General features: G+C 49.7%; 1 long non-coding RNA gene across 1 annotated transcript in view; it reads right to left on the bottom strand.

The window, feature by feature from the left end:
• The window catches only part of LOC128347064 (uncharacterized), a 65,266-nt gene that overhangs the window by 31,965 nt on the left and 12,069 nt on the right, over window positions 1-21,232 (bottom strand). The gene's annotated exons all lie outside the window — the stretch shown is intronic.

The following is a 21,232-nucleotide window of genomic DNA, read 5'->3' as shown; positions in this document are numbered from 1 at the left end:
GTGAAAACACCCGCTCGCTCTGGACACTGGTTGGGGGGCAGGAGAGGAGGCGCACAGCCACCACCGCCAGGTCCGGCCAGACTTGGCGGCGGCTCGCCCAGAACTGTGCGCAGTCCACGCCGTCTCCCTCCACAGGCTCCTCCAAGTACTGCGCAACGCATTGCTCAGCACTGGAGGGGGGCCTGGCAGGTCGAGCCTCCCGCATACCAGGCATGGCGCCATAGCAGAACCGCTGAAACCACTGGGCAGATCTCGAGTCGGTAGCAAATGGCTGCTGCGATGGCGCCGCCTGGGATGCCGCGCTGCTGGACTGGGAAGAGGGAGGGGAAGGGGAAGCTGACGCCGGCTGGCCGCCCATGCTGCTGCTGGGTGCGGGTTGGGCCGCGAGGGCTGCCCCCGCACCACTACCAACACCCTGGTCTCTGCGGGCCCTAGCGGCCTCCTCCTCCCTAACCTTCTCGACCAGGATGCCCTTCCACCTGGGCAAGTCGTCGGCACTCACGGCATTGCCCTTGAGGGCTGGGTGACAGAGACAAGCGAGGACATACTCCTCCCTGTCTCCCAGCACATCAACGAGCCGCTTGTCAACCCCAGACCTCAGCCTCCCAGCCAGAGCACGACCCTCTGGCGTGGTCAGAGAGATATGGAGTCCACCCATCAGCTTCTCGAGACCAACAGCTGTGGGCAGCGCCTGGCTCAAGGGAGTGGTGTCGCCACACAAGCCCTTCGTGGCAAGCTGGAAGGGCTCGAGTGCCGACACCGCCTCGGACATCTGCTTCCACTCTGCGTTCGAGAAGTCGCAGACATCCAAGGACTCGTCCCTCGCCAGGGCGACAAGGGCTCTCTCCTGCTCCAACAGGCGCTGGAACAGGAGGAAGGTGGAGTTCCACCGCGTCTCCACATCCGTAGGGATGAGATGGCGAGGAAGGCCAAGGTCATCCTGCTTCTGGCGAAGCAGTCTCCTGGACCTCTCGCTGCGGTGGAAGTGGGCGGCCAGCTTGCGGGACTTATCCACAAGCGTGGCCGTGGCAGCAACAGCACCTGCGATGGGGCGGGCCCCCTTCTCCTGGGACGCCCTCAGCTCCTTAAGGCCAAGGGCGTCCCTGACGGTCAGATGGAGCGTGTGTGCCATACACCGTATGTTCACACAGTCCATGACTGTCTCGACAGCGGCGGTAACGTTGGCTCCATTGTCGGTGACAATGAAGCCGCGGGAGAGGTGTGGACACCCGCCAATCCACTCCTCTATCTGGCGATCGAGTACGGCCGCCACCTCCTCCGCGGTGTGCCTCGTGTCCATCGTCTCCACGTGCAGGACGGCCCACCTGTGCCGTAGTGCATCGGGAGCCGCGCCGGACCCGGAAGCATCGCCCGCGGAGGTCCCCTCACTCTCCGGTCCCCACCAGTGGGCAGTGAGGGCCAGGAAAGAAGCGTGCATCCCACTGACACTGGTCCAGAGGTCAGTCGTGAAATGCACGCTTGTCCCGGCCGGAGCTGCACGCAGCTCGGCCGACACGAGCTCCCTGCACCGGCGGTACAGGGAGGGGACCACGTTCCGGCTGAACGTCGTCCTTGAGGGGATGACGTATTCGGGAGCCAGGTATTGGAGAATACGGCGGAAGCCGTTGTTCTCGACCACCTGAAACGGCTGGTCATCGGTGGAAATCATCTCCCCTATGAGGCGGGTGAGGTGATGATGGTCCACGCGAACAATACGCTGGCTGCCCGAGGACTGCGTCCACCGCTGGACGGGCAGTGTAGCCTGCCTGCTGGCTGGCACACTGCCGCTGCCCGCCCTAGTGGCAGATGCACAAGGCGCACTAGCGCTGCCAGCCTGTCCCCTGAGACCTGGGTGGTGACGCTCTAGGTGTCTCCACATAAGCGTCGTACCCAGGTGCGCAGGGTCCCTTCCACGGCTGACAAGCATCCTGCAGTGGACACAGCGGGCGTGGAATGGGGCATCTTGAGGGACCTCAAAATGCACCCATGCACCACTGCCCTTGGCCTCCTGCGCCCTGGGCGCCGTCCTAGGCCGTTTCTCGCAGGGTGGCTGCAGTCCTAGGGGGGGGGCGGCCGCCGCTGCCTGCCCACTGCTGCCACCCAACCCGCCCCTTCCGCCCTCCACAGAGGAGGAAGGGCCCGGCTCAACTGGCATCGGAGAGGCAGGCCTCTCCTCCACCACCTCGCCAGACCGCTCCCCACCAGAGTGTCGGGCTTCACGAGGGGGGGCCCCACTGAGCGGCGAAAGGATAGGGGGAAGGGGCCCCAGAGGGAGGGAGAACCTGGCTGCATCGCTGCCAGCCGCACGGTCCTCACCGCCCTCTACCTGCTCTTCCAACTCCACAGTCTCCTCCACCTCAACAACTGGCGGTAGCTCAGCAGCACCTGGTGCCGCCGGCGAGGAGGGACCCGCCACAGCCCTAACAGTGCCTCTGCCTCTGCCGCGATTGGCGGCAGCAGGCGTGGGGAACTGAATCCTGCGCACCAAAGATGGGGCCGGAGCAAAGAATTCTCCAATGGGGAGAACTGGGGTGTCCTCAGGCTCCCCGCGTCCTCTCCCTCCCCGTGCCGCAGGCGCACCCCGCACCTGGCCTCTCCCACCTCTGCCTGCCAGCCTTGAGCGAGCCCTGCCCGCCACACGGCGCTCAGACATGCTGCTAGGTCAGAAGGAGGGAGACTTTAGGAGGAAGGCCAGACAGGGTCAAAAAAATAATTTGGAGGGGCTTAGGGGCCAAAAAAAAGGCAGCTGATTTGGAGGCGGCGGGGGGGAAGTTTGTTTTCAAAAAAGGAAGCCAATTGGGGGGAAAGGAAGACTTTTTGATATGGGGGGGGGAAGCCAATCGAAGTGAGGGGGAGGGTGTCCTTTTTGAATTTGGGAGTCAACCACCAAGCCAATTGGGGAGATGGGTCTGGGAGGGTTTTTTTTTAGAAAAATAGGGGGTTAAAGGGTGGAACCCCGGTGTGGGAGGGTGGCACGGGCAGTTGGGTGGAGTAGTTGTGGTGTGGGTGGCAAGTTTTTAGCTTTTTTTGGGGGGGGAGTGGATGGGGGGAGGGCACAGCACCTACCGGGGGTGGGGGAGGGATGCAGTCAACGCTTGGGAACCTGCAGATCAAAGGAGGAAACCCTTATTTAGTGAACTGGAACACAAAGTGTGGGTTCTGGGGGGTGGTTCTCAAGTAATGCTCCTGTGGGGGGAGCATCAAACTCAATGCAGCCTATTTAGTGACTCTAAATTGCACACAACCAAAACCAGAACCCAGTCACACCAACACAGAGGTTGAACCCACCCACTCTGTGACTCTGCCTGCCCAATGCCATGGCAAGCAAGCAGCAGCAAACACTTGATGGCAGCCTCATGGATTGAACATCATGATCATCATCATACGTGTGTATTGGCCCAGCATGTAGTGGCAGCATCAGAGCCCAGCCAGGACCCCACTCAGACTGCCCCAGAGGCAAGGAAGCACTCTGGCATGGCATGGGCCCAGCATGTAGTGGCAGCATCGCATCAGAACCCTGGACCCCACTCAGACTGCCCCAGAGGCAAGGAAGCACTCTGGAAGGCACCTGTTCAAAAACCACCTGCAAGACGCATGCAATGCAACGCAACACACAGCAGCAATTTCTTTACTGGGCATGGGCATGAAGACACAAGTTTTACAACAGTACATCTCCTCTCCAAGGTTCCCTCCCTCCTCCCCACACCCAAATGCATTTCAGAATAGGGGTGTCCCTATTTAAAACCGCCAGCTAGGGAGAGAAAGGGGCAACAAAAGGTGCACAATCGCACACGCACTAACCCCTCTTCTTCCGGTCCTTCTCCTGCCGCTCACTGCTGGTCAGGGATTCGCCGCAGCCAGCCAGCCACCCTGGGCTGAGACACAGCAGGGCGGCCGCACGAGGCACACAGGCAACCGGGGTAGTTCAACAACGATGGAGGGGCAGAAGTGAGGAGACAACACTATTTGTGTCGCTCAACTCACCCCCAAGCAGAGACAAAATCAACCAAAAACTATAAAAAGAAAAAAAAAACCGATGGCAGCCGCCAGGTGGGTAGGCTACTGTGTGTGGCTGCAGCTGTGGGAGAGGAGGTGGAAAGTGAAGGGGAGCAGAGAGAGAAAAGACTAAGAGAGAGAGAAAAGAGAGGGGGGGCAGGGACAAAGAGAAAGAGAGGAGAGAGAGAGAAAAGAAAGAGAGAGAGAGGAGAAAGAGAGATGATAGAGAGAAAGAGGAGAGAGGAGGAGCGCAGCGCAGCAGGGAGGGGGGATTCAGGTGTGGGGGGAGGACACAGCAGTAGCAGCGGTCCAAAGAGGTGGGGGGAGCAGAGAGGGTGTGTGTGGTTGGGGGCTAGTGTGTGGCAGGGGGCCTGGGGTAAGTGGAGAGAGTCAGGGGCAAGGAGAAAAAGAGGTGGGGTGGGGGGAGCAGAGAGGGTGTGTGTGGTTGGGGCTAGTGTGTGGCAGGGGGCCTGGGGTAAGTGGAGAGAGTCAGGGGCAAGGAGGAAAAGAGGTGGGGTGGGGGGAGCAGAGAGGGTGTGTGTGGTTGGGGGCTAGTGTGTGGCAGGGGGCCTGGGGTAAGTGGAGAGAGTCGGGGGCAAGGAGGAAAAGAGGTGGGGTGGGGGGAGCAGAGAGGGTGTGTGTGGTTGGGGGCTAGTGTGTGGCAGGGGGCCTGGGGTAAGTGGAGAGAGTCGGGGGCAAGGAGAAAAAGAGGTGGGGTGGGGGGAGCAGAGAGGGTGTGTGTGGTTGGGGCTAGTGTGTGGCAGGGGGCCTGGGGTAAGTGGAGAGAGTCGGGGGCAAGGAGAAAAAGAGGTGGGGTGGGGGGAGCAGAGAGGGTGTGTGTGGTTGGGGGCTAGTGTGTGGCAGGGGGCCTGGGGTAAGTGGAGAGAGTCAGGGGCAAGGAGGAAAAGAGGTGGGGTGGGGGGAGCAGAGAGGGTGTGTGTGGTTGGGGGCTAGTGTGTGGCAGGGGGCCTGGGGTAAGTGGAGAGAGTCGGGGGCAAGGAGGAAAAGAGGTGGGGTGGGGGGAGCAGAGAGGGTGTGTGTGGTTGGGGGCTAGTGTGTGGCAGGGGGCCTGGGGTAAGTGGAGAGAGTCGGGGGCAAGGAGAAAAAGAGGTGGGGTGGGGGGAGCAGAGAGGGTGTGTGTGGTTGGGGCTAGTGTGTGGCAGGGGGCCTGGGGTGAGTGGAGAGAGTCAGGGGCAAGGAGGAAAAGAGGTGGGGTGGGGGGAGCAGAGAGGGTGTGTGTGGTTGGGGGCTAGTGTGTGGCAGGGGGCCTGGGGTGAGTGGAGAGAGTCAGGGGCAAGGAGAAAAAGAGGTGGGGTGGGGGGAGCAGAGAGGGTTGTGTGGTTGGGGGCTAGTGTGTGGCAGAGGGGTGTTGGGGGGAAGGGGAGGGGGCAACAACAAACAGCAAAGGAGAAACTGGAACAACTCGGGCAGCAGCAGCGATTAGGCTGGATGGGGTGGTTGGGGGAGGAGCTGGGCCTGGGCTAGGGTAGGGTCTGGGAGGAGGGAGGGTGGGGGGGGCAGGCAGGGGGGGGAGGAGGAGGAGGAGGGTAGCAAAATATATAAAGCAATATATATCAAGAGAACACAAGCCAGAAGTTTTAAAAAAAAATTAAAAGAAAGACTATAACCAGCAGAAAAAACTTGGGGGTGGGGGTGTGGGGAGGGGGAACCAAACACAGACTCTGAGGGGGGCCACTAAGTGAACAGAGACAATGAAACCACAATTGCTGCAAATTAATAATAGCAAATGAATAAGTGGAACCAAGCAAAGAAAACTGGACTCGGTTTGGCAGCAGCAAACTTGGGAGAAGGCTGGATGGGGTGGGGTTGGGGTGGGGTGTGGTTGGACTTGGAGGGGCAAGTTTGGAGCAGGGAACCAAAACTGATTATATGGGACAACAAGAAACAACAACAGAATCCTCTGGGGGTGGGGGGGAGGGATTCAGGGAACCAACTCGCAGGGCAGCAGCAGTCAGCAGAAACAAACAAAATGGTACAATTTAAGCAAAACCAGCAAGCAATATATAACTGAAACCAATGGAATGCAATGTGAAAGTCAAAAAGTTGGACAACAACAAGGCAGGACAAAGAGCAATAATTAATGGAAGAAGATTTAAAGCAATGAGGATGCAGTGGGTGGGAGTGGGGGAGGGGGAGGGTAGGCCCAAAGGATGAGAAGGGAAAGGGGGGGGGAGGGGGGGAGAAAAGCAGACAGACAAGGAACAGGGGAAATTGGGGGAAATTAAGAAGAAAGTAAAGTGAAGTAACACACAGTATACAGACAAGAGACAGACAGAGAGAGGAGACACACAGAGAGTCACAAAGGGCAGGTGGACAAAGGATTAGACAGAGCACACACAGAGAGACACAGGACACAGTCAGGACTCACAGAGACACCAGAGCAGCCAGCAAAGGGCAAGCAGGTCTCAGAGATGATCCCACAACTGCAGCCAAGAGAAGTTTCCAGAGAAGAGGCTTGGGTTTATATAGGTTTGAAATTCCCTCCTTTGGGAGCCCCCGCCTTTGCACTCCCCCCACGGCCAACAGGGTGCCAGCTCTCAACAGTGCAACAGCCAAGCAGCCTACCAGACCAAAGGACTCATTCTGGCCAATCAAGGATCAATAGCGCAGCCAATACAATGCCTGGAAATAGCATCACAAAATGGATGCAAGGAGGAGCAAAAGTTTCGGGAAGGAGACACAAAATGGAGGACAGACTTGGAACTTTAAAGAGACACTCCAGAGACTCAATTTCATTCCCAAACCGGTTCGGGAAACCCGAGCCGGTTCGGTACCGAACCGGCTCGAATTCGGTCCGGCTCGGTCCCGGAAGGGCCCGATTCGGTCCGGGATCGAGCCGCCGGATCCGGACCGGTTCGGACGAACCGGTCCGGATCCGAACCGAACCGCACATCCCTAATGTGCATGACCTTTGGAAATCTGGCTGATATTTTCCAAAGCTCTGCTGTTGTTGATGTGTGATGTTGATGTTATTTGGGGTGGATTCAAGGCAGAAAGGGGGCTTTGAGGGCAAAAGAGTGGTTCAGGTGGTAGTGCCCCAATGGGTGCCTGCTGCCAGCCAGATTCCAAAGGAATTGGGGAAAGGGCTGATTTTCAAATAATTTCTGAAGTTGACATGTCTTTGGGGCAGATTCAGGGCAGAAAGGGGGCCTGAGAAGCAAAACAGTGGGTTGGGTGGCAGTGCCCTAAGGGGTGCCTGCCACAACCCAGATTCCAAAGGAATAGGGCAAAGGGATGATTTCTTAGGAATTGTTGAAGTTTACGCTTCTTTAAGGTTCCCCCCCCTAGAGAATAATGGAGGTTTCAACAGACTCATAACTCCACCTGGGGGGCACTGGGGTGGCCAGGAGCGAGTGGTGGTGTAGTGCACATAGGGTGCCAACCACCCCCATGGATTGCTAACCCATGGGGTGCTGGGTTTTGTTGTTTCTGAGGTATTCTGAGTGTAGATTCTCTGGTAGCATATGAGATTTTCAATGACAAACCATGAATCCACGCTCATATGCTACCAGAGAATCTGAATCTATCCTCAAAACATCTCAGAAACAAAAGAACCCAGTACCCCATGGGTTAGCAACCCATGGGGGTGGTTGGCACCCTATGTGCTCTACACTGCCACTTGCTGTGGGCCACCCTGGTGCCCCCCAAGTGCAGTTATGGGGCAGGAATTATGGAGGTCCATCATTCCCTATGGGGAAGAACTTTACAAACACGCAAACTCCATTACATCTTTAAAAATCAGCCCTCTTCCCAATTCCTTTGAAATAATTCTGGCAGCTTCCTTGCCCCCACTGGGCACTACCACCCACCCTACTCTGCTCTGGGCCACCCCTTTCCCCCCAACATGAACCTATACTTTTGCTGAAACCTCCATTATTCCCTATGGGAAAAATCCTATACTTCAAAAATTCACCAAAAATCAGCCCTTTGCCCAATTCCTCTGAAATTTGGGTGGTAGTTTCCACCCATTGGGCACTACCACCCCCACCCACTAGTTTTCCCCCAAGGCCATTTTTAAAAATCCAAAACATTTCGGATTCGGATTTTGCAATTTCGAACAAAGAACAAAATTGGGGTGTTTTGGATTGGCTGATTTCGAGCAAAGAACAAAATGGTGGTGTTTCGGATTCGGGCCAAAAACAAAACAGAAAAACAAACAAAACGCACAACCCTACTGAGAGAGACTCCTACCTGAAACCTTGGAAGAGCCACTGCCAATCTGTGGCTCTTCCAGTACTAAGCTAGATGGACCAAGGTTCTGGTAGCTTCCAGTGCTCCTATGCTCCCTGTTTCAGATGAATGGAAAATGGCAGCAAGGAGGGACTGTAGTGTCAACAAAGTACAAGAAACTTTCAGCTTCAGTTTAAGCATCCTCCACAATGAAACCTTGTTATTGTGGCCTGTGGGTAGGCAGGCCACTATTTGAACACCAGGAGGATGAGAAGTCCTTGGCCTTGCCTACAAATCCTCCTCCTCTTCTTTTCAGATGCCTCACTGGGAAATATACTTCCTCCAAAAGCGGCTGGAGCAGAGAGGAGGCCTCATCACCCTCAAAAGAATCTAATGAGTGCCAGGTTATGGTACCACTGAACTTTAGGGGCTCAGTTCCAGTTCAGATTCAAGGCAGCTAAGACATTTTTGGTGTGAATTCAGTTCTCATTTACTGGGAAAGCCTCTTTGAACTGGGTTTTGGGGTTGCGTTTGGTTAGACTCCCTGCAACCAACATCCTAGACCTGCTGTCCCTACCTTGACCAACAAGGCAACAAGACCTATTGGCTTAAGTGATGTGCAGCATTACAGAGACAGTTGTGTAGGCAGCACTTTTGCCGTTTTCCTCATTGTCATGAATGGGAAAACTGCAGTGGCACTGTTAGCACAGTCCATTTTTAACAGCATTGGACTGCCTTAGGAGTTCACAGCAGCCTCAGGGTACAGCATGATGTCTTCATAAGCCTGCGCATCACATGAGCCACCGTGTTCATTTCTATCCTGAATTATGATTTTATGGGTTATCTTTCAATCAGACCCCACTTTTACTTGATCACTTTATGATGTCAGATACCCCTCTTATATTTTATTAATCTTCAGCCTCCCTTTCATAGCTATGGATAAACAGAATACAGAGCAGAATATTGGGGACTGAGAGCAACATGCACGCAGCATGACATTATTCATGGGATGTTTGTAATGATCCCAGGCTGACATAATCCTTCTGAAGCTTTCACTGTGTGCCAACATTAGCTATCAATGCAAAAACAAAAAAACAAAACTTAAATGTGATGAGATCATCTCTCCACCTACAAATCTTGTATGCAATGGCACTCAACTTAGCAACACAAGAGGTAACAAATACCATCTTGTCTGCAAGAAGATAGGTTACATGAAAGCCTGTTGGTCTTCCCTATAAGTTTTTTAAAAGGGGTAAAATCAGTTTGCTATGTGTACTATAAAATTAGCTGAGGATGTGGATGATCTGCAAACTCTAGTAATGAAAGTCAAGGAGCACAGTGAAAAAATGGGACTACAATTAAATGTAAAGAAGACTAAACTAATGACAACGGGTACAGCAACCAGTCTCAGAATTGACAATGAAGACACTGAAGTGGTGGATAGTGTCTGCCTTTTAGGATCGACCATCAATAGTAAAGGATCCAGCAGTCAAGAAATACGCTGCAGACTAGCACTTGGTAGGGTTGCAATGAAGGCCTTGGAAAGGATATTTAGACTCCGCAACGTGTCTAAACGTACAAAGGAAAAAGTTGAAGGAAAGAGAAGAAGAGGATGACCAGCAACAAGGTGGATGGACTTGATTATGACAGCAATGAATGCACCACTGAGAGACCTTAAAGGCCAAGTTGAAGACAGATCATCCTGGAGAGAATCAATCTATGTGGTCGCTAAGAGTAGACACCAACTTGACGGCACTTAATGAATCAATCAATCACTATAAAATTTACAATGAAGTAAAATATGGGCCAAATTTTCAACTTTGAACCACAGACAAAGGTGCAGGTGATAGGGTATCTTTTTATATCTCCCCTCCAACCAAGCTGATGGGGAAACATTATAATGAGCTAAGGTGAAGACTCTCCGATGGGCTGGACATGTCAGATTATAAAAATAACTTGGAGCTAAAATTGAGGTGACCCACCAATTCTTAATACAGTTAGGGAGTTTACTTCTCTCTTCTTGTGTTTCAATATCCAGAAGACATTGTGCTTGAATTTTATTGGCTTGATCAAACCCCATGGCAATTAAAGATCCAGAAGAGTCTCTGTCCATCTGGAGTTTTCCCATTAACGTGAACGTAGCATGGTCTTTATTTTGGTCTTTGACCAGCCCATTAATTTAGATAACCTCTTAGAGTGGCTCTGATCCTCCAGAACTAGGGGTGGGGGGGCACACCAAGACATAGAAGCCTCTGAGTCTGTGGCAGCCTGCTGGAACAAATTGCTACGACCATCTTCATTGTCCAATGGACTGCAGAGGATCCAGTCCCATTTGGCAAGACTGAAGCAAGCTTGGAAGTATTTGATGCTTCCCCTCCCATGGAATTATGGGATGTGGGGAGGGCGAGTCATGCAGTGAGAGAGACTATAGGCTTTAGCTGCTCTTCAGATGTGGAAGCATCCAGGATTATGCTGCTATGGGGATTACAGTTCCCCAATGCCATGCATCCTTTGATTAACCACACCACATTTCGCCTAAGGTAATCTTGACTTGAAGTGGACAGTTAGAGCAGACGACCCCTTCCACCCCCATAGCTGTAAGGAAAAAGAAAGCCAAAAAATATATACAAGTACATGACCTAAAAATAAAAGACTGACTGAATCATCATCTTCATCTCTTCCTCCTCCAGAATATGTATGTACTGATTTTCAACCAAAAAAAAACAGTCCTGAAAGTGATTTACATAGCAAAGTTATAAGGAAATGATTCCCTGATCCACATGATGCACAGCATTAAGAGCCAGTGCTGGGGCTTCCTTCTGATCCTGCAGCCACCCTGGGGCACCGCACTATGGCTCTGTAATGCAGCGCATCATGTGGGTCCTGGTCCCAAAAGGCTTCACAGCCTTTCTTCTTTTTAAAGAAACACAAGGAAGATATCAGCAACAGCCACTGGAGGAATGCTGTGCTGCTGGGATGGATAGGGCCAGTTGCTCTCTCCCTGCTAAATATAAGGGAATTTTCACTTTAAAAGGTGTCTTTTTAAACAGCACATCCTATATGAAAGATCAGTCTTCTGTCCCCACGCACTGGAAATACTCTCTCTCTTCTTTGGTATGGACCCAGCATGGGCTTTGCTCTCGGGAAAGTCCATATGGCTCATAGTCCTGACCCTAAGCCCTGCATTTTTATGGGCCCGCCATTAACTACAAGGCTTGGAATGATCTGCCTGCTTTTTTATTTTAGCTGCATGATGTCGTGATCTGATGATGGATTGGAGCTTGTGCGCAATCATGAGCCTCAGCCTTTTGCTGCTAGCTTGATAGAGTGTGTATCTCTATTTCATATTAAATAATGATGAATGGTCATGACTTGCATTTATATAGCGCCTTTCATCCAGAAAGATCCCAAAGCGCTTTACAAATTGATTTACTGTGAAAACTGTGGAGTTTATTCTCCGCTCCATAAGCTCGTATAAATCCCATTGAGTTCTGCGCACTTAATCACCTCACTTGGTATAGCCCAAACAAAGCACAAGAGCTCTTTATAATAACACACTTAGAGGCAGCCCGGGGAGCCATTATAAACCTGAGCCAGTGTCCATGGCCGCTGCTTTATAGCTTGTCCACAATACTGAGCATCTCTAGTAACTCCATATTCCCAGTCACAACTGGGGAAATGGTCCTAATGAACTGCCAGTAGTAAGCTTGACAGCAGCCAAGACTGGAGTTCCAAAATGTAAGGGCACTTTCTTTTTATTATATACATGCATATAAACATACAATGTATATACAGATGTAGTTATAGATATATACATATATATGGACAAAGTCAAAAACAATATCCCCCATACCTACCTAAACAAGTTATACAAGTAAAATCACATATGTACAACACGGGGGATCATGCATGTACTCATATTCCACAAACTTAAACACAATTTGGTGTGAGTATAATATATGCTAACAGCACACAGAAAGGCTTTTATACTTATTAATATCCATATTATAGCTATTCTTCATGAAGTCCATGAAAGGCAACCAGTCACTATAAAATCTTCCTGCTTTCTGGCCGCCATCTCTCAAATGAACGTGTTCTGTCAGCTTAGTCGTCTCTGCTACTTTCCAGGCCATAGTTAACCATTTGTAAAGGGATGGTACTGAAGTCTCCTTCCATTTCATTACAACTAACATACTTCCAGCAGTTAACACATTCCACACCATGTATCTCTAACCTGGTTCCATATGCTCCTCTAAAAATTAGCCATCTTCAGAGATAATGTTCAATGAACATGCAGCCTGTGTACAGCAAACTTTCATATTTGTACTCACATGCAGTTATTCACACATTATGATCAACACATGTACAGTAGTACATGTCCTACCAAGCCCTATTCACACATTGGCCATCTTTGGACGTAACGTGAACTGCGGATCCAATGAACCCGCGGTTCCATGTCTCCTTCCCCCTTCTCTCCCATCCATATTCAGATGTACTGGAGAGCGTCCTGTCTACAGTCAGTGAGACAGCAGAGAGGCAGGGGAGCTGGTTGTGCAGGCTTCCTTCTTGCATGAAGGACAGCCCTCACAGCCAATAGCAGCCGGAGGGAGGGGGGAGCTATGCCAGTGTTCAGATGTAACACACTAAACTGGAGATACAGGTGGTGAAACCTAATGCAAACCAAAGGTACAATTCTCTGTTCAGGGAGGGAAACTGTGGGCCCATTTTTTTGCTTAAACTGCGGTTGCCACATTTGGACATGCAGTTCGCAAAACTGGAGGTGAAGGGACTTCCAGTTTCATGTTACATGAGAATGCGATCATTATGTTCCACACTCATACGAGTGTACAGTGTGCACTCGTATATGTTATGCTGAATACAGGTACAGTGGTACACTTCTGATCACCATGCATTTGAGGGGCCTGTACCAAGGTTCACTTTTTAAATGAACACAGGTACAGTCAGTCATTCACACAAAAACATGCATGGATGTACAGGCACTTGTACACATGTAAAATATAAGCCCGGTTTTGGACATGATCTAAAGATTCTGTACACATGTACAAACATTTTAAGTGGGGCCAGAAGTCCCGTCCAAGTCCCATCACTCATCCCTTGCAGTGCACCGCTCATGATTACAGCACTGTTTGTCTGAAGAGGCAAATGCCATATCCATTACGGTGAGCAATTCCATAATCAGCAGGTCCAGGATGGGACTTCTGACCCTACTTTAGACACTTGTACGCATGTGCAGCATTTTGAAAATATGTCCAGATAGAGCTAAAATCTCCGTTCACAGGTTATGTTCAACACTTGTATAACAAATGTACAGAGTACACAGGTACAATTATTCTCATGTTATGCTGAACACAGGTACAGCAGTAAACTTCCTATCTGTACCATTTGAGGGACTTATATCCAGAATCATTTTAAAAATAAATGCATGCACAATTATTTACACAAAAACATATCATACACTTATCCAGCATAACATCTGAATAGGGCTATAACGTCAAAATCGGGGTAATATCAATGGTCCTAGAATTATAGCATGTTGGATCATTGTAGAAACTGCACAAACTACTTTGTTCCAAAATAACTTCATACTAGGACAGTCCCACCAGTTATACAGAAAAATCAACCTTCCCCCCAGGCCTCCCCTGTCCCAGTCACTATGGTTGTGAGAACAACCTTAATGTCTGGATCCATCTCTATATTGTAGTATCCTGAGTTACCTGCTGACCAGCTAATCCTCATACCAGCTCACAAGTTACCTGAGGTAATTTTTGGTGCTTTAGTGGCAATTCTGTGTTGCTAATTTAAAATGTCACAGAGACTGCCGAATGCCAATAGTTAATGTGCGAATTTGCTTTCCCTAAAATGGTTAAGGTTGCAACATTTTAAAAAGACCATTAGTGTGCAAGCAGGTACTGACCACTTTCTGCCCAGGTCACCTCACTCACACTAGAATGCTTTGGGCTGGCCACAATGCCTGTAGCCTGAGGCGCTCATCTATTAGGCACTGCATGAAGTAGCCAGGGCTGTGAGCATAGCCTAGCAAAATAAGTTGAAGTGCATTTATTGCCTGTGTATTCATAGTCTTGTGGTAGCAAGCATGACTTGTCCCCTTAGCTAACCAGGGTCCGCCCTGGTTGCATATGAATGGGAGGCTAGAAGTGTGAGCATTTTAAGATATTCTCCTCAGGGAAGAGCAGGAGGTTTCAAGTTTCCTCCCTGGCATCTCCAAGATAGGGCTGAGAGAGATTCCTGCCTGCAGCCTTGGAGAAGCCGCTGCCAGTCTGTGAAGACAATACTGAGCTAGATAGACCAATTCAGTATATGGCAGCTTCCTATGTCCCTATTCCTGTGTGTTCTCCTTTGTTCTAACAGTAGTTTGGTGGCGGGTTTGAACAAGAAATTGGCCTGGGGGCAAAGAATTGATCTCTCTACCTGTGAACTGTAGGGTAGATCCAAATTGAGGCCTTCGGTGGCTGCTTTTAAAAAATTAAAGAAGTTGGGTCCCCTCCCCCAATAATGGAACTTCCACTTAATGTCTAGTTTGGGCCCAAGTTTCCTAACTCTAGTATGCTTCCATAGGGATAAAAGTAATTGTTGTATTCTTTCTATAATTATTTTATGTTTTATGATTTTAGAAGTTCATCCCAGTGAGGATCCTGGAGAGAGTGTTGTGGGTGGAGTCAGAAAGAAAAGTGAGGGAAAGGAGGAGATAAAATTGAGTTGTTTCTGAATAAGGTCTTAGTTAAATAAGATTACGTATTTATGAGGGAAGCAGCTATAAAACATTTGGCAACGAGATTTTGAACCAACTATGTGTGTGAGCCTACAAAGCTTGTGAAGGTTCCGGCATCTTCCTTTCATTGCATTTACTACATTCCTGAACGGCTGCATTCTGCTATTGCTGTGGCTGCTTGTTTCTCCAGCTTCCTGAACTGCACAATCCCTGAAGGTACCTTTTTTTCCTTGCAGTCCTGAACTCTGTTAACCCTGATAACTGGGCAAAGAGGCACCTTTTTAACGTGGTGATGCTCTTTATTTATCAGGGGGAGAGTAACTGGCCCTATCCACCCCCAGCACAGTTCATCCAGTGACTGTTGCTGTTATCTATCTTATATTGCTTTTTAGACTGTGAGCCCTTCGGGGACAGGGATCCATCTTCTTTGTTATTATTTCTCTATGTAAACCGCGTTGGAAATGTCTTTGTTGAAAAGCGGTATATAAATATTTGTCATGTTCATTAGGTGGAAGCAGTAGTTCCCAAAAAGTATAATATCTTAAGTAAAGGTCATATTTGAGCTTTAAAAATCATATTTGAACTAAAAACAAAGCAGAAGCCTATATTGCTTCACTCCGAGGGCCCTGAAGGCCAAGGAATATGTAATCATTTGCCTTTTCCTACCAACTTGGAAGTGGATGCCATTGCAAACCCTTATGAAACTGCTTTTCATGCTTTAGATGATCATTTCAACCCTACTTTGAATGCCTCATTCATTCATTCATTCATTAAACTTCTATACCGCCCAAACTCTCATCTCTGGGCGGTTAACATAAAAACAATTAAAACACATATAAAAGTTAAAACAATGCAACAATTTAAAAACAGCCATAAAATTTAAAACAGACAATTTTAAAAAGCTGGGAAAGCTTAGGTGAAAAGATGGGTTTTCAGGTGTTTTTTAAAAATTGCCAGAGTTGGGGAGGATCGTATCTCAGCAAGGAGCACATTCCACAATCTCGGGGCAGCGACCGAGAAGGCCCGTCTCTCTGTGACCACCACACGAGTTGGTGGTAACTGGAGACGGACCTCCTCAGATGACCTCAATGGGCTGTGTGGGTCATAGTGAAGAAGACGCTCTTTTAAATAGCCAGGGCCTAAGCCGTTTAGGGCTTTATACGTTACAACTAGCACTTTGTATTTTGCCCAGAAACCTATTGGCAGCCAGCGAAGCTCCATCAACGGAGGAGTAATGTAGTCTCTCCGAGATGACACAGAGACCAGCCTGGCTGCCACATTCTGAACCAACTGGAGTTTCCGGACTACGTACAAAGGCAGCCTCATGTAGAGAGCATTACAAAAGTCAAGTATGGAGGTTACCAACAAATGTACCACTGTTTTGAGGTCATTGATCTCAAGAAATGGGTGCAGCTGGCGTATCAACCGATACAGATAGAAAGCACCTCTGGCCACCGCCTCAATCTGAGAAATCAAGGAGAGGTGTGGATCCAGAAGTACTCCCAGACTGCAAACCTGATCCTTTTGGGGAAGTGTGACCCCATCTAGAGCAGGTAGATCAGGATCGTCTCTGGAGTTCTGACCCTGCACAATAAGTACCTCCGTCTTATCTGGATTCAGCTTCAGTTTATTCTCCCTCATCCAGCCCATTACTGCTTCCAGGCAGGCATTTAGAGAGAATATGCCAGCTCCTGAAGAAGTTGGCATGGAGAAATAGATCTGGGTGTCATCAGCGAACTGGTAACACCCAGCTCCAAATCCCCTGATGATCTCTCCCAGCGGTTTCATGTAGATGTTAAAAAGCATTGGAGAAAGTACGGAGCCTTGAGAGACACAATACTTGAGCTCAGATCTCGAAGAGCAACAGTTTCCAATTGACACCATCTGGAATCTGTCTGAGAGGTAAAAGCGGAACCACTGTAAAACAGTGCCTCCCACCCCCAACATTCTCAGACGTTCCAGAAGGATACTATGGTCGATAGTATCGAAAGCCACCGAGAGATCCAAAAGGACCAACAGAGTCACACTTCCTGTCAATTCCCAATTGGAGATCATCCATCAGGCCGACCAAGGCAATCTCCACCCCATAGCCCGCCCGAAAACCAGCTTGAAATGGGTCTAGATAATCAGTTTCCTCCAAGAAAGCCTGGAGCTGAGAGGCCACCACTTTCTCAATTACCTTGCCCAGCCATGGGAGGTTGGAAACAGGCCTATAATTGCTCAACTCTGAGGGATCTAATGCAGGCTTCTTAAGAAGAGGTCTAATAATTGCCTCCTTAAGACAAGGAGTCATCCTGCCCTAACCTCTTCGGGTGGACCATTCTAATAGGCCCCTCACTGCTGTGGAGGTGGGAAGTGTATGTAAGTCCCACCTTAACCAGATGGTGGTCCGTCCATGACAATGAGGAGATCAAAGAAGTCCCCACCCACGGAACACCACCCTCATCAGAGTAGAAGACCAAATCAAGCATGTGGCCTGCAATATGAGTCGGTCCAGAGGCCGTTTGGGATAGGCCCATAGTTGTCATGGCTGCTATGAACTCCTGAGCAGTCCTAGACAAATTGGTCCCGAAATGAACATTGAAGTCCCTCAGCACCAAAAGCCTGGGAGACTCCAATGCAAGTTCTTCAACCATGTCCTTGAGCTCAGTAAGGGATTCCGTTGGGCATCGGGGTGATCAGTACACCAACAGAAGTCCCAGTCTATCCCTGGTCCCTAAACTCAAGTACACACATTCAATATGGTCCGATACCCTAACAGGGACCTCGGTGAGGGAGATGTTATCCTTATAGACCACAGCCACCCCACCTCCCCGCCCACGTCCCCTCACCTGCTCCTCTACAAAATATCCTGAAGGGAGAAGCTGGGACCAGACTGGACCACTAGCCTCCCCCAACCAAGTCTTGGTAATAAATAACAGGTCGGCCCCTTCATCGATAATCAAATCATGGATGAGTTCAGGCTTATTTTGGACTGACCTGGCTTTGCAGAGGAGCAAGGTAAGGCTATGTGGGTTGTTGGCAGTGCTCCCCGAGGTCAAGGACCTGGCAGGACAGCTGGAAGGGGAGACAACTAATAAATGTCTGACTACCCTTCCCCTGGAACAGCCTGCTGACCTGCCAACATTTCTTCTTCTATTCCCCACCACCACCGGAATAGCTGCCCCATGGTCAGCGAAGGCGCCCCCTTTTTCCCCACCTCCAGACGAACCCAAACACTTTGCAGCAGCTTCAACCCAGTTCCCAAACAGCTAAAACCGATTAAACAGAAACCCTCTAGCCTTCCCCCTCCCCCAAAGTGGCTCCCACAAAGGGGCGACCCCCTTTGGTGTCACTCTGCCGGTGGCGGGCCTGCTCCCACAAGCAGCCTCCTATAAAGCCCAAAACTGAGCAGATGACCCGAGGAACAGCTGATTCACTCAGGGGCTGGTCCCAGGCCTGCACTCACTCCCCACATACTCCCCACAGATGTTACCTACAGGCAGCAGCCCCACAGGGGAAGCAGCAGTCAGCAGGCAACAGCAGAAGGAGCCCCCAAGACCCACCTGGTCTCTCACCCCAGGCAGTATTGGGTGGGAGGCTGATGGACTTCTCCCTCTCCTCTGCTGGGCTTCTAACTTTGAATGTGGTTGCTGAATGTTGCAAGTTCTATTCTAGATCCCAAATGCCTAGTGAATCTAGTCATCAATAGCTGTTCTCATGAGCACCCTAATGCAGGCTAGGGCAGCCCAGCCTGTGTTAGGCTGCTCATGTGCAGTGCTGGGATCCGCATGGATCATGGCACTGCCTGCCCACCTGACCCAACTTTTTACCCCAGCCTTTTACCCAGGTTAAGAGTACAAGCATGCCCTTAACCCCAGTTTTGAGGTCATGTCACAGCCTGAGCGGACACAGAGATGGGCGCCTAGAACTGCTGTCACATGGGGGTATCCCCCAATGCACTACACTCATTGCACGGTGCATTGTAGAATACATGGAGATATCCCACAATGCACATCTCCTGGCCTCCAGAGATCCGCACTGTGTGTAGCAGTGCAGATAGTGTGGGAGCGCAGTCTGCACTTCCCATCACCACTGAAGGATCATCTGGGGTGAAGGTAAGTTTGGTGCAGCCTTCCCCCTCCCACCCTCCCCGCCTCCCAGTTGTGTGCATAGCCTTAATATGTCACACCATTGCGTGCCTTAAATGTAACCTGTGAGTTTGTCAACTTCACTGATGAAATGATCAGGGATTTGATTGTTATGAAAACAAACTGCTCCAAACTGCATGAAAAACTGCTACTGGAAGGGAAACGTACCTCGGATAAAGTTATAAAGGCTAGGAGGGTGGAAAGTGCTCTTCAGTGTGCCAAATCACTATCTTTGGTACCCCAAAAGCTATACCTCCTGAAATCTAGGCTGTTCAGTTTAAATCCTTCAAATCCCAATCTTCTTATATGGCACTGCCACAGAAAGTGGCAGTACAAGAAAGGAAGGTCTACCAGTGCTACCGATGTGGAGACTCTGACCACAAAGCCAGTTTTGCTCGCTGTCCTGAACAGAAGGTCACTTACAACAGGTGCAAGTCAAGGGGACACTTTGCTAAGGTTGGCAAGGCTGCAATCCACTCCATTACTGATTCACTGAGGCTCTTCTCACGAATGCAAGAAAGCAGGCTAAGGGAGACCAGCCTAATTTCCTGCAGTCGTGTGCTGCAATGGGAGCTACTTGGCTCCCGGCAGCAAATCGCACTAACCCTGCCCCCCCTTAAATGAGGTTAGCGGTGTTTCACTAAACCCGTTTTCCCGATCGTGAGATACAGCATGCCTCCCGACCTCGGGGGTCTCCCCAGAATGCCCCACACACTTGCACAGGGTGTTCTGGGACTTCCAGGATCCGGGTGGCCCCCAATCCCTGCCGCCCTTACCGGCTCCGTGATGGAGCTTGTAATTGTGTGGGTGGCTGATCTGGCTGCCCATGGCGAGTTCCCTGGTTGTCTGCGGGGAGGCTGTACACACGGATTGTGTGTAGAGCCTCACTATTTGATAAGGATAAGGCAGATGAACTGCTTCCCGGCAGCATTTTAAATGTGACAGATTCAGATCCTGCTTCTCCAGATTGCCAAGTAAAATGTAATGTCCATGAAGTGCAGTTGATGGCTGATTCTGGTTCTCTGTACACTATCATTTCCTACATGCTTTAAAAGAAACTTACTGCACCTGCAGCCTTCAGACATCCACCCTTGGGGGTATGGAGGTTCCCCCATTACCATAAGTGGATACTTGGCTGCTGTCTTGGAATACAAAGGATGAACTGAAGAAGGGAAAGTTTACCTATCACAAAAAGCAGTCTCAATATTGGGCTGGTAACATCAGAAAGATATACAGACAGACTCAAATAGCACGGAACCCATATTACAGATGATGGAGAATCCATATGCTGATATGATTACTGATTTCTTGGATGTTTTTGCTGATACTCTTGGCACTGCCATACATTTCAAACATAAAATTCAGATGAAGGCAAGACAATAGCTGTATAACACAAAGTGAGGAACATCTCGCAAATACACAGCCTTCATTACCCCAGAGGGTCTTTTTCCATTCAAAAGACTGCCCTTTGAATTAGCCTTTGCAGCTTTGGTATTTCAAAGAATGATGCATGCAATTTTTGGGACTACAGATGGCATCACTTACTTTAAGGATGATATTTTAGTGTATGGCAAAACCACTGAGGAGCATGATGCTAAATTGACAGAAGTCTTAAGAAAACTTCAGCAACATGGACTTACTATCTCTGCAGAGAAATGTCAGTTTTGTACACACTTGGTGACATACTTGGGATGCACAACAGAGTGGCGTACATCCCAAAACGAACGTGGTGAAAGCTATTCGGGAAGTACCAGAGCCACACAACAGGGATGCACTTCACTCATTTTAGGATTCTGTGAGTATCACCCTAAATTTGTTAGACCATTTGCCTCTAAAGTTGTTCCATTGCATCTTATTTTTAAAAAATAATGTAGCATTTTATTGTGATGCATTCGGAAAGGCTAGTTTTCATACTATTAACTGGCCATTGCTTAAAGTCCTGCTCTCATTTCTTTTGACACCAGCAGGCACACTATTGTAACCACTGATGCTTCTGAATATGGTTTGGGTGCTGTTCCCAGAAAAAAGGGGACAGGGAAGTTACAGTTGCCTTTGCTTCCAGAGTGCTTACTGGGTTAGAGAAGATGTATTCTGCCATTGAAAAAGAAGCTCTGGCATGTTTCTGGGTGGTGAGGAACTTCAGGACTTACTTGTGGGACAGAAA

This window comes from Hemicordylus capensis, chromosome 1, assembly GCF_027244095.1.
Source record: "Hemicordylus capensis ecotype Gifberg chromosome 1, rHemCap1.1.pri, whole genome shotgun sequence".
NCBI classification, from domain to species: domain Eukaryota; kingdom Metazoa; phylum Chordata; class Lepidosauria; order Squamata; family Cordylidae; genus Hemicordylus; species Hemicordylus capensis.
This window is presented reverse-complemented; position numbering and strand designations above follow the sequence as displayed.